The following is a 14,971-nucleotide window of genomic DNA, read 5'->3' as shown; positions in this document are numbered from 1 at the left end:
ATGATCTTATTCAGCTATAAATTTCACTAGAGAGACTCTTCTCAGCTTCAGTTCCTGCAGGTTTGAGTCATCAGTGATCGTAAAATATCTAGGATATATATTCTTCTTTGACCCACAAAATAAAAAACAAAAACAAAACGAGCATTTCTCCACTACAGTACAATGGCATTTTGCAAATATCAATGTATCTGTTAACTCAGTTTAAATTTCATTACATTGCTTTGATTGTAATTCAAAACTGGGATGCTGCAATTTGTATTCTAATAAATTACAAAAGCTCTTTACCAAGAGTTAAGAATTAACAAATAATTATGATTATTAAATCAGTGTGTAATGCCATTATTTTATAAAAATAGCAAAATTACTGAAGCTGGCTAGGGTGGCACAATTCCTGCTTATGGTTACTCTAGACTTAACCTCACCCTTGTATACACTTATCATTGTAATGGTAATTCTAGATTGAGCTCACAATATTGTATACTTACTATTGGGATGATGATTACTCCATCCAATTCTGTGTAATATCTTTATGAAAGACCTTGTTATTGACCTTTGTTCTGCATACTCTTGTATTAGTCAGGGTTCTCTAGGGAAATGGAATTAACAGGAGTTACCTGGTTTTCAGAGATCTCAAGTCCATGGCTGCATGAAACAATATTTTCTTTCAGTACATACATAGAAACTTTCACATCATTCATGCAGTGTTTAAATTGCAAATTTGAAGCCTTTAGTTCATTCCTTTCTTTTGCAACTATATCCAGAATATCTAGGAGGGACCAGCCAACGTCTTTGTACCTTTTGATTTCACAAAACTCTGTTAAGGTGTTGAAAACACTCTCACCTAGATCCTTGCCTCTTGTAAGCATGGATGTAGGAGAATCCAGTGATGATATTTCGTGTATCTCCGTGGCCACCATGCACCATGGACTGTTAGTGGACTCTTGATTATTGAAAAAGAAGTCATTTAGTACTCTTGAGTCAAAGTAGAATAGAAAACCAATTGCAAATCCCCCAAAACCACTTCAGAAATCCCATGTTTAAGATTCTATTCCTCAAAACCCCACTACTGGTACCAAGCTGTATTAGTCAGGGTTCTTTAGGGAAACAGAATCAATAGGAGATATCTTTAAATAGCATAAGATGCAGCGGTGCTCAGAGATGTATTCACCAAGTGCAATGAATGTCTCATGATGATGGAGGAGGTTGTTGTTATGGGGGGAGGAGAGGGGTGAGGGGGGTGGAGGGTATATGAGGACCTCATATTTTTTAATGTAACATTAAACAAATAAATAAAGACAAAATAATTAAATAAATAGCATAAGATTTTTTTAAAATTCTCTCACATAATCATGGGGATACACATGTCCAAAGTCTTCAGGTAGGTTGTAAACCAGGAGCTCCAATGAAGTTCCTTGATGAGTTCCCAGGACACACTGACTGTCCAAAGTCAAGCTGGAAAATTGTCTCTGAATGCTAAAATTATTTCCCCTTTTAAGATATTCAACTGATTGGAGAAAACATCACTCATTGCTAATGGCAATTTCCTTGGTCGATTGTAGATATAATCAGCGATCTATGCAATAAATTCACCAGTGACTTAAGTCCATAAAAGTCCTTATGTTATATTTAGCTCAGTGCTTACTTCACCAAACAACTGGGCACAATTACCTAACCAAATTGACACATTAGCCTAACCATCACAACCCTTATCCCAAAACCTTATGACTGATCCTGGTTTACTACCCCACACTTGTCTGTCCTGTTCAGCCCCATAGTGTTTATTAATGTGTTCAGCTCTATCTCAATTATTCATTGGCACCCTGAGGTTATAAAATATTAGAATTTTTGCAGATCAAGGAGACTGAGACTATGAGGCCCCTGAGTTCCATTGCTTACACAACCAATAAAATTCTTTCTTTTTTAAACCCTGGTGCCTCAGGACTTGGCTTTTAAGATGCATCAGAAGGAAGGAACCCACTTTTGCTAGGTATTATTTCCACTCATTTTCTTTGAATCTGTTCTGTCTCTTTTTCTTTAAATTATCCATAATGATTTCCGTCAAATGAGTCATGAAAATATATTTGAATGTGTATATTTGTATACATCTGGAAACAATGCCCCCAGTCTGTGGCATACACAAAAGAAAAAGGTTGGTTAATTATATGCCATCTTTCTAGTCAATTCTACCAGGTTAGTACTTGCTTTATGCTAAATATTAAATAGGTGTCTAATAAAATAATGAATTAATGATTTATCTAACTTCTTAACTCCTTTCTGAAATTTTTGAAAATTTTTATGAAAGCTTAAATTATTTTCTACCACTTAGGACATTTTAAATCATTATTATTATTCCTATACTATAGTGTAAGATCTTCAAGTAATTATAACTCAACATCTTTTTTATAAATCATAATTTATCATTTTGTTGTACATATAATAAAACCTGAGTAGATAGAAATGCTTATTTTTCTTTTCAGAATAATGAAGTATAAAATATTATATTCCTATTTATATTGGGTCCCTGATTCAAGTCTATTTGGAAGGAGATCCCAGGAAGCACTAGTATGGATGTGAAGAAATCAGTCAGTGAAGGGAAGAACGCTAATAAAATGTTATTAGCAGATTATGCTATATTCAGTTGAACGGTTACCTTAAGGTGGACATCTGAGACACCTGTGTAAGATGATTCAACCTTATTCTACCCTGAAAAGTGAGAGAGCTGAGATATGTGCCTTCCAAATAAGGCTATGCATGAGACTAGTGAATTCCAAGGGAAAATGGATTTTGCACCAAAAATGTCTGCAAAGGCATCTAAAAAAGTGCAGAAAACACATATTTTTTAGAGTCAAGATAAGGTATGCTAATTTAAAAAGAAAACTAAAGAAAAGTATGATTACTTTAACGCTTTAACAATAAGAATCTTAGATTCCATAGCAGAGGAGCCAACCTGCTTGATTTGCAAAAATAAACATTTAATTTAGAGCAGGGATTCTTAACAAGGGGTCCATAAGCTTGAATTGAAATTCAAAAAATCAACATTCTTCTGGGGACATGTTGGTGTGGGTGTGATATATTTATTAAATAATACACAATATAGTGTACACATAGTAAGGGGTCCATGGTTTTCACCTGACTGGTAAAAGGGTCTGTGGAAACAAAAAGATTAAGAAACCCTGATTTGGAGGGCTAATCATAATGAATAACAGCTTGTACATATGAAATTCCCCTCTTTATTGTTTATTTTCACATTTGCCTAGTTCTGTTCTAAGACAAATTCTATTATTTTGTCATTTAATTTATCCTCAGAAGTTTCCCCTTAATGATAATGGATTAAGACAGAAAAAAGAAACTAACTACCTCATTGAGTTACATTGATTTTAGCTGTTTTAAACCCACAACTTTGCATAATAAAAGCATTGAAATAAGAGTCATTTGACTCTTTTATGATTAACCTTATTTGCCTAAGTGATTTATGAAAATGGCTTTTTCATAAAATTCTGCTAATTTAAAAAATGTTTCCATTTTAGAATATATCTCTGGATCACTTTTTCTGAGCTTTGAATGAGGATCTCAAAACTAACAACATTGTGTTTGAACAAATAATAAAATCTGAGTAAATGAATAAACTAGTTTTTTCATAGTCCTATAATTCTTTATGAATTCTATTATATCACACTACATAATAAGTATTTATCTATCAGCCAAATTTACTTGACAATTGGTGTTATTTATTATTACTACTTGCAACCTCAACTTTGATATAGTTACAGGTTCAAAATAGGTAATGGATAAATGGTTGCTGGATTAGTGAAAGTATAAAATGGATAACTCATAGCCACTTTAAATTATTTACCATTTAAGTGTCTTATGCTTTTATTGAACTGGAATAGAACATCTGTGGGAATGATTTGAGATTGATTTATCTCTCTGTGACTACACAGCCAAACATCCTAGTAAAAAATAAGTCATTCATTTCTTTGGTATCCAGTTTAAATACATTTAAATTATATTCAATATCAAGATGATTTAAATCAAAGACTCTACAGAAAGTTCGCATTTTATGCCAAAGCATCCAGTTAAACCTGAAGAGGTTATTTGGTCTCTTATAGTCAAAATTCTTTGGGTTTTGCAAGCTGGCAGCTAAAAGTATCTAAACATATATTTTCCTTTACTTGTAGAGTATTTGAAATTTCTTGAATATAGATGCCTGTGGCTCAGATAAAGCTCGTCAGTTCTTTTCCAACACTGCCAGGCTCTAATGGAGTAGAATTCTTTGAGTTGCTTCACAGGCTCCCTCACTCATTTTTTGAGTCTATTGATGCTGAATGCTATGCAATTGTGTTTTAGTTTTCTAGTTTCCAAAACAAATGCCATACAATAGGTTGATCTAAATAATGGGAATTTATTGGCTCACAGTTTTGAGACCATAGGAAAAGTCCCAAATCCAGGTGTCAGCAAGGTGATGCTTTTGTCTCAAAGACTGTAGAGGTCCAGGGCTGGCTGTCAGTAATCCTTGGCCTTGGCTTTTCTGTCACATGGTAGTGAACATGGCTGTGTCTTATACTTTCTCTTATGGGTTCCATTGACTTCCAACTTCTGGCTGCTCCCTATGACTTCCTTTTTCTGTGTCCTTCTCTATAAGGTATCCAGTAATCGGACTAAGATCCATCTTGATTGATTTGGGCCACACTTTAGTTGAAGTAACCTCATCAAAAGTCCTTTTGAAAATGAGTTTATACCAATGGGAATGGATTAAGATTTTTCTAGGGTGCATATTAATAACTCTGAGCTGCCATAAAGGCCAAACAATTACATTTTGCTTCATTCTCCTTAACTTACTGAGTCCATGTTTTTAATATCACATCAGCAAAGCTTTACTCCAAATTTCCAGATACCAGAACTTACATATATTATTTAAAGTTTACTTCATGTCATTGCAGAAAAAGCAATTTCATAGATCAAAACAAAATAAATATACTGCAAAAGTAACTGCAATAGAGAAAATATTTACCAAATATAACATGTTTAATTTTGCCAAGGGCTACCAATGCAAAGTACCAGAAATGTGTTGGCTTTTATAAAGGGTATTTATTTGGGGTAAAAACTTAAAGTTCAGAGTACAGTTTTGACTTTTTTTGTAAAAAGTCCAAATTGAGGCATCAAAAGAGATCCTTTCTCACCAAAGTCAGCTACTGTTGATCCTGGCATTGTTGCCACATGGAGAAGCAAGATGGCTGCTGATCACTGTGGAGGTCTCTCCCTACCCCTACAGCACTGATAGCTGGAAAAGATACTTGCTAAAAATTTCCTCACTTAAGTAGGTCTGAAAATTCTAATGCACTAATTGAGCTACTTTTTAATTAATCTAATTTTAGAAGTTTACTCTTTGCACTTAGGGTTCTGAAAGATATTATCCAGGCAGTTTCAGTTTTGCTTAAAGGAAAAATCCCAAAGCAAAATCAGAAGAGTGCACAGTAAATCTAACTTTTCTCAGAGACAAAAAGCTTGATATCCTTGAATGGTCAGCTGAGAAAGGACTCATGAAGACCTTGCTAAACTGTGGTTAATTAGCCACTGAAAACAAGGACAAATTTGACATGCTTAGGAAAACACAGGACTGAGAAACTACATGAATCCTCCTCACAAGAATCCTGGCATCACTTGTTTTTCTTCTCCCTTGCCCCTCTCCTCTGCCTATAAAACCCCTAGCTCCCATTCTCACTTTGAACTGATCTCGGCAAGATTCCCCAGTTTCTTACTTGTGCACTAGCCATAAATCACCTTCTCACTAAGAAATGTGTTTTTTTTTTCCTTCGTTGTACCAGATTAAGTAGGCCCTTCTTTTGGAAATAGCAGTACTTACAGTAACAAATTTTGTTCAGTCACCCTGGTTCTGTGCCTAGTAGCTCCCTAGGGATTTCCATGGCAGAGCAAGGCTGGAGGTTTTGGGTGAGGTTTCTACTGTGGGCAGACACTGGGTACTTTAAGTGAGGGTGATTCTGAAGCTGGGTCTTTCCCTGTGCTAGGGAAATGTGTGAAATTATCTCTTCTGTTCTGATTGGTGCTTCTCAGATTTGGGGTTCCCTTGTCTATTTTGTAATTGTATATTTGCTTTGAAATTGGGCAACCTGTTGATTTGGAGGTCCTGTTGTTGATGTTCTGTATTTGAGATTTCTATTGTGTTGCCTAGACATGGGAAACTCTTAGGATGTGCTGGCATGTCTCCTCCGGGTTGCATATTGAAAATTGGTCTAAATCTGGAAAAAGACCCCCTTAAGAAAAAAATAAAATGATTTTCTACTGAAATGTTGCCCAGTCACAGTATAAACTGAGGCTTTGAATTTCAATACCATCTTGCAATTAGATTTGTTTTGTAAAAGAAATCACAAATGAGATTAAGTGCCTTATGTCAAAAGAGGGAGACAAAACATAGAAACTGTCCTGCTTTGTAAGTCTGCAATTAAATCATGACTTAGCCCTGATTTACTTGCCTCCAGAAAGTTGTTTCAGAAATTTGTCTTTGTAAATGTTTCAAGATATCTCTCTGAAGTACTGATAAAATAGTAAACTAAAGAAAGCATTGTTTCTGAAAATCATTCCCTATGAGCTATTAATATTCTAATATTGCATGCTACTAGGTATTTGAAATGGAGAGAAGTTATGATTGCATTTAACCAAACTGAGTCATTATTCTGACAGGTTTGTTTAATTTTGATGGTATTTGTATGCTGTAAGAGGTGTGCTTGGAGACAGTTTCCAAAATCATTTTGGTAGCAAGTATGCAAGGTATATAGAATGTGTTTTTATATTATTACTAAGAAAAAAAAGTAATTTTGTTGTAAGAAAATATTTATTAAGAAAGAGGAAAATGTGAGACAAAACCTGAATAAGTACAGAAAGTACAAAAGGTTCATGGAAAAGGAATTTTTTGTGGTCAAAGTTGGGTAAGAGTTGATGGATCTAACTGTAAAGTTTTAAAAGCCTTAGTATCAAATAGTAAACCGATGCAAAACTAAAATTTGGTGCTTTCCCTGTTAAAGGGACAAAGATTCTTAAATTATTAGTCTATTTTAGTAAAAGGTTATAAAGAGATTTTCTCATGAATAAACAGTATACAAAGCAGAAAGTCTGTTTTATCAAAATAACTTCTTGTACTTTAACCTTATTGTGCCTTTTGTTGTTTAAGAAAACAAGTATTCTCACTTAAAAATAATAATATTCAAATCTAACAAGTTTTAACATTTTGCTTTCTCAAAGTCAAAAATTGAAATACTAAAAATAGTTAAGTTCATTTTTATATGTTATAAGCTTTATGGGAAGTATTTAGAAAGTATTTAAAAATTTAGAGATGGACTTCAATGTTGTCAAACTCTCCTGTGCATTTAAACCAGGCCCCCACTGCTGTGCATGGTACCTCTCTATTTGAGTTATTGGCAGGAGGGTCACTATGACCCCTAAAACAATGAAAGTATCTGCCACATCCCCAGCTCATTCTCCTTAAGTAGATGGAAGTATGTTGCTGCTTCAGACACCTGTGGCTCTGCCAGTTAGAGATGGTGCAACGTTGCCTCCAGACTGCCTATTTCATAGTGCCAGAAGACATTATGCACCAAGCTTTTGGAACACTGGAGACTACCTTCCTATTCTCTTAAGGACCAATGGTACTGCAATACACTAGCTGTGTGATGGATATGCAAAGTGGAGCAGTAATCACTATCATAATGTGAGTAGAACCTAAATAGACACAATTGGCATTACAGCCTGCTCCCATGGAGAGACAACATGAACGATATTGCAAATCTGAAATTTAGATATATTAACTGCTGCAGATCAAGGAGAAACTTATGCCTTGACTGAGTACTATACCTGATAAACATGATAATATCTTTTCTATATGGAATCATATGCAGTTTTATTGAACATGTAAATTCTTTACATGTTTGATTCATTTTCTAAGTAGTTAATGAACTTGCCTACGAGAGACAAGAATGGCTCTCTTAAATACTGCTTTTATTTTGTTTAACATAAGCTTGTCTTTTTGCCTATGTTGCTTTTGTGAGTTTACGTCTAGGGCATCCTCCAAAATGATATGAAAATTTTCTTCACCCCTAAAAAGCAGGAAGTAACTACAGAAGATAAGACCTTTGCCCATTTTCCTTATATAAGGAGTGCTTACATAACATATCTTCTTAAGAATAAGAAGAGTACAAACACAAGAGAATTTGATAGCTGGAAAATGTGCTTACTAAAATTTTCTTCACATAAGTAGCTCTGAAAATTCTAATACACTAATTGAGCTATTAAGCTAATTTTGGAAGTTTACTTTGCACTTAGTTCTCTGATGGATATTAACAAAACCATTTCAGTTTTGCTTAAAAGAATAAGATAATGTCCCAAAGCAAAAACAGGCAGAATAGGGTCAGGAGTACCCAGTAACTTTTCCCAGAGACAAAAGCTTGATAACATGAACAGTCAGCTGAGAAGGACTCGTGAAGACCTTGCTAAACTGGTTAATTTGGCTGCTGAAACCAAGGACAAATTTGACATGTTTGAGACTAAATAGGACTGAGAAATTGCATGTGTCCTCCTCATAACACCCCTGGAATCGCTTGTTTTTTTCCTCCCCTACCCCACTTTTTTGTCTATAAAAACTCTAACTCCCATTTTCACTTTGAATTGGTTTTTGGACCTTTCTATTGGAAATGCACCCTGCTTAAAGTAACAGAATTTGCCATCTCTTGGATCTCAGCTGTGAGCAACCATGCAGACAGCTTGTCTCTTTCTGGGCCTCCTCTATCAGTCTAGGTGCTTGTGTGCTCTTCCCAAGTTCAGCTGTAAGCTATCAAGCACATAGTAGGGCCGATGTCCTCTTGAGCTGCTCTGTGGACCCAGCCTCTTTGAGCCTTTCAGCTTCTGTTTTCTTTCAGTCTTCTCCCTCACGTTGCAGAATCAAACATGCCAGCTTGTTTTCCTGTGTCTGTCTAAGTGAATAAGTCTCTGTGTTTCTCTGTGTTTCTATTTATATCAGAGCCAGCAAGGGGGCAGAGATTCAACCTGAGCCACACTTCACTGATGTAGTCCAATAAAAATCCTAAAGAAATGTTATCAAGTAATCTATCAAAGGTCCCCCAACTGAATTTAACGAAAGGGGTATCACACTCAGAGGAAAAGATTAGTTTACAAACATAAAATATTTCTTTGTGGGATTCATAAAATAATCTCAAACATCCACTCAACCTAAGAATAAAAACATGAATGTGAATTTTCCACATTGTTAGTTTTTCTTATTCAAATGCTTGAGAGCAGTGGTTTTGAATAGGAGTGATTTTGTCCCCCAAGTGACAGTTGGCAGTTAGTGTCTGGAGGTATTTTTAGTTGTTATAACTGGGAAGGGATGCTGTTGGCATCCAGCAGTTAGAGGCCAACAATGCTCCCAAATATCCTACAACGCACAGAACAGCTCCTTCACCACCACCCTATACAAAGAGTTTTAAGGTTCAAAATGTCAATAGTGATGAGGTTGACAATCCCTGCTACAGAGTAATAATATCAAATTACTTCTTACATGTACCAATTGTCTAAGCATCTACTAAGCTCTTAGGACAAACAAAAGAAAACTTAAACTCTCTTTAAAGTTACCATCTATGCAGGAAAAATTAACCGATATGCAAGAAACAATGATAATTATTCAATATAAACCAAATAATTGTGTTGAATTAGTTAAGTAGATATAGCCTTGAAGAACAGAAAATCAAGTATTGAAAATAGTAAGACAAATTGCCTTTTACCTTCTCCTTTAATAAGAAGTGTGGGGAAAGAAACAACTGGTAGTGAGTTAGCTACTCAGTAATTGTTAGCATTTCTACAATTCTCCGAACCTTTACTCATTGACACAAAATTCTTCCTTCAAATTCAGGCAGGAAGAATGATGAAAGAGAAAAAAAAATGTAAGTTTAGGGGGCTGGTGGTAGTGGTTTTGCCGGTAGTAACCATTCTCTTTTATCAAGAAAAACACTCTCAGAAGCCCATTCCCTACTTCCACTTACATTTAAGTGGCCAGAAGTATGTCACATGACAAGGGAGGCTGGAATAGAAAATTACCTAAATTTTCAATCTCAATAGTGAGGTGGCAAAGAAAAGAGCTGAGAATATTTGTTAAGTGGGTCATGAAGCAGTCTCTGCTACAAATAGTTTAAAGAAGAAACCAAGAGTGTTGATTTTAATTGGAAAAGAAGGTGGATTTCAATGACATTCAACTGCTTATTCAGAATGAATGCTCTAATCAGTTAAAGCAACCCACCTTCTCACTAAATCATTGCAGACCTGGAGCTTGGAAAACTTGTAATAACAGAAAACATTGGTGGGCTTACTCTTAATCTAAAGCAAAAAGTAAAATATGAAAATATAATATTTGTTTCAATGCTATGCATCTATATTTAAGTGAGTTTTGGGATTAATTGAATCAACTCATGTTTCAAATAATGTTTGTATTTTTTTTCATAAGCCACATAAAAATAAATTTTTAAAATGAGACTTAACTAAATAATTTATACGAAGTACCTATTTGAATGCATTACCTAGTTTATTTTCTTGATTAAAAAAAAAAAAAAAGCCAGAAGACAGCATATAGTTCCATATCAAGTCCTTCATTATCTTATGGAAACCAACAAAGCCTTATCTCTGGACATTGCTATATCTATTTTTTTGATATTTTAGTGAAAAATCTCATTTCAGGATCTCTCTGGCATATTCTACTATTCAGTGTAAAAGTAGTAATGACTCAAACGAAACATAAAAAAAAGAGCATGCTAAAGGTCATAGCCACTGTTAGAATCCTACTCCCACAGGCAATATAGGTTCTGTAATATCAATGAAAGTTATCAGAGAGGGCTCACATCACTGGTGTCTCCTTTGGTGTTGCTATAGAAACTACCCAGTCAGAACCATCTCCTGAAGGCATAGCTGCTACTAGTGCTGAATCATATCCTGTGAGGAGAAGTAATATTATTTAATACTTCACAAAGTCTAGCAATTCATGTTCTTCTTTCCGTTCAGTCAGAGTTAAACAAAACAAAACAAAACAAAACAACCAGTGCTCAGGACAGGGGAAGTCAATTGGAAATGGCCTCAAGTAAAGGATTTGTGTGCCATGATGTTAAAACATTGAATACCTTTAGGACTGTCAGTTATTTAATTCTTCTCAAGAAACAATGGTATATTCAAACATTTTCTGACAAAATACTTATTTGAAGAAGTTAGAAAGTCTCTTTTCTTAATGGTTTCTAAAGGATGAAAAAATTAAAAACAAAAATACATCTGAGTCCAGGTACTGGGGTTTAATATATACTCAAGGGATCTGAATCTCTGGACTGACCATATGATAGCCAGGCCCTGAGCCTCAACAGACTTCAGCTCCTACACTCTGGTTTATTGGACTTACCCCACTCAGCTAACATGGAGTTGAAGAATGTCAACCACCACACCATGGAGCCAAGAGTGCCTACAACTGAAAGCAGGAGGATTGCATCCAGCATCCATGTGGAATTTAAGCCCCCTCTTGACATAGATGTGGAGTGGACACAACCAATCCAAGGTCCACAGGATGGAGGAATAGAATATGGATTAGAGTGGACTTACTGATATTCTATTCATGAACTGTTGTGATTAGTAATCGAAGAAAATGTGGCATTGGTGTGGAGAAAGTAGCCATGGTGGCTGCTGGGTGTGGGGAATGGGAGGAAGAGATGAGATGTGGAGGCGTTTTCGGGACTTGGAGTTGTCCTGGGTAGTGCTGCAGGGACAATTACCAGACATTGTAGGTCCTCCCACGGCCCACTGGATGGAACGTGGGAGAGTGTGGGCTATGATGTGGACCATTGACCATGAGGTGCAGCGATGCTCAGAGATGTATTCACCAAATGCAATGAATGTCTCATGATGATGGAGGAGAATGTTGCTATGGGGGGAGTAGTGAGGTGAGGGGATTGGGGGGTATATGGGAACCTCATATTTTTTTAATGTAATATTTTAAAAAATGAATAAAGACAAAAAAAGAATTAAAAAAATACAAAAATGAAAATATAACCATAACCTGTTACCTTATAAATAAAGCAAAACTTTTTTTGCTTATGAATCTATTTTATCTATCTTATGATAGCTCTTATTTACAGTCATATATAAATATTTTAAAAATAAACTATTAAACAATATTCTCTCTGATACTACAATTCTTTCAAATGAAACATGGTTTCATCTCTTGATTTATATTTCAACATGAAATTGTCTATTATGTATCTTTTGCTTAGCATAAAAATAATCATAACCATAAAGGATCATCAATTACGGGTCACCTAATATCAGTATTCCAAGTAATATAACAAATTTAGCAGTACTGCAATTCATGAACTTTTCCGTATATGTTACGAATGCTAGAATCTCAACTAATAATTCCTCATATTTTATCATGTTTGATGACATTTTAAATGATGCATTTGAATTTACATAATAGTAAACAACTTGATATAATACTCTGATTTAAATGCATCTATCATCTTAATATCTTAATTTTATTTTGGCTTCTACAAACAGTAAACTTTTGTAAGCAAGGAAGTAACTTTACAACAAAAAAATGCTAGGTTTTTCCTATTTCCACTTTTTTAAAAATAAAATAACATCTGAAAATTATGTCTATTTAATACAATTTTTTAATTAATATAGTTGCAAAATTAAGAAAAAGATCAGGGAGAAACAGCATCAGATTGAGCCCTCAAAGTGCCCGACTATTAGAACCTGATTAAATTTTAAGATGATAAATATGCTATTATTTCTAAAAGTGTGTGAATTCTGTACTCCAGAACAGACTGAAAGTTGTTTTCAATAATTAAATAGCTCCTGCATTCATTTATGTTTATGTTTTTATTTAATTTGTTTTCTTTCAGCTTCTCTATATTCTAAATTGCCTAAATGAATGGAAAAAGTTTGTTTCCAAAAACAATGTGAGTTGAACAAAAAAGATATATATAGGTTTCAATAACTCAAAAGAAATATTTATTTTACTGTAAAAGATGGTGTTTAAAAAACCTGGGGAAATAAAAATGCTTTCTATAAAAACTAAACATTAATTAATTATTAATATTAATATTTAGTTCCTTAATATTCACCCATTAGCTGTATTTATACTATAGTGTTGGTAAACATAAGAAAACCTAAGCAAAATGTTTTGTTCTAATAATTTTTGAATTATAAGAATTTTTAAAATTTCAACTTTTTTTTAACGGGCATGTTGTTTAGTATTTTAATTCTCAATTTTTGTATCAATAACAATTTTATAACCTTTAAAGACTGCAAATTTTCATTAACAGCTGAGCTAAAAATACTATCATTAAACAAATTAGATAGTCTTCTAACATAGTGCTTACAAAATTGGTTGCCTCATGTATTATTTAAAGTAAAACTTGGGAAGTGGACTTGGCCCAGTGGTTAGGGCGTCCATCTACCACATGGGAGGGCCACGGTTCAAACCCCAGGCCTCCGTGACTGGTGTGGAGCTGGTCCATGCACAGTGATGATGTGCGCAAGGAGTGCCCTGCCACGCAGGGATATCCACAGCATAGGGGAGCCCCACACACAAGGAGTGTGCCCCGCAAGGAGTGCGCCATGTAAGGAGGGCTGCCCAGCATGAAAGAAAGTACAGCCTGCCCAGGAATGGCGCCGCACACACGGAGAGCTGACATAACAAGATGATGCAACAAAAGAAACACAGATTCCCATTCCGCTGACAACAACAGAAGCAGACAAAGAAGACGATGCAGCAAATAGATACAGAGAACAGACAACCAGGGCGGGGGAGGAGAAGGGAGAGAAATAAATAAATATATATTTTTTAAAATTTTAAAAATTAAAAAAAAAAAGTAAATCTTAAAGAAATTTAAGTTCAACAGTGAAGTGTTTCCTTTTAAAATTTTTCTTCAGTATTTACCTTACTATATTAATATTCATTCTACTCTTAAATTTCACTAGTAATGCAAATCAAATTCTTAATAAAACAAGGTTATAATATAACAAACAGGTTTCCTAATTTCTTCTGCACTACTTTTAATGAGACAAACCACACTGATTTCCATAAATCATGAGTATGGCAAAACGCCATCAAAAATGCTTTCTGGGGCAGAAATTCTAAATGTGTATATACCTGTGAAATAAATATTTTTGTATTTCATTTTTCATCTCAATTTTTTATTATTCTGGTTTTGTTATATCCTAAATTCCTAATTCATAACTTGAATGAAACAATGTTCTGAGTTAATTGTGCACAACTAATTATGCAAAAGTATGTGTCACCTCAAAACATTTTATATGCTGCCACAAATTTCCCCTCTCATATTTACCAAGGAAGGGATCTTTTAAAAGAGATATTAAGTGCCAACCAGTACTTCTCTGGGCACTTCTCATCATTTGGATCAGGTCAAATGAGAAGAATCAAGCAAAACTAAGAAATTTCTTTTTTCCAATAAGTCGTTATAAAAAAAGAACAGGTTTCACCCATATGTCAGCTAAAGTGTAATGTCCTTTGAAATTGATTCCATCAATATCCCACTTGCCTATGTCTCTTGCATTTTGTCTAGGGCTCATGAGGGGAGAAAGTAACTTCAGCCTTTTTCTTCATGGTACTTCTAGCACTGGAACAGTTCAGTTCCAACATCTACTTGACATCTCGCATAGTTTCCCTCTGTTCTATTCTTTATTAACCCAGATATCTCAGCTTGCCAGGCTGTGACAAATACTATACAATTGGTTGGCTTAAACAGTGTGAATTTATTGTCTCATGGTTTTGGAGGTTAGAAATCCCAAATCAAATCATCAGCAAGCCATCTCTACTTCCCTAAGTCTGTTATATTTTGGAGCTGGCTTGCTGCAGTCTTGGCGTTCCTTGATTTACATTTTTTATACCTTCTGTCACATGACAATCTGC

Source organism: Dasypus novemcinctus, chromosome 4 (genome assembly GCF_030445035.2).
Source record: "Dasypus novemcinctus isolate mDasNov1 chromosome 4, mDasNov1.1.hap2, whole genome shotgun sequence".
Taxonomy (NCBI): domain Eukaryota; kingdom Metazoa; phylum Chordata; class Mammalia; order Cingulata; family Dasypodidae; genus Dasypus; species Dasypus novemcinctus.
This window is presented reverse-complemented; position numbering follows the sequence as displayed.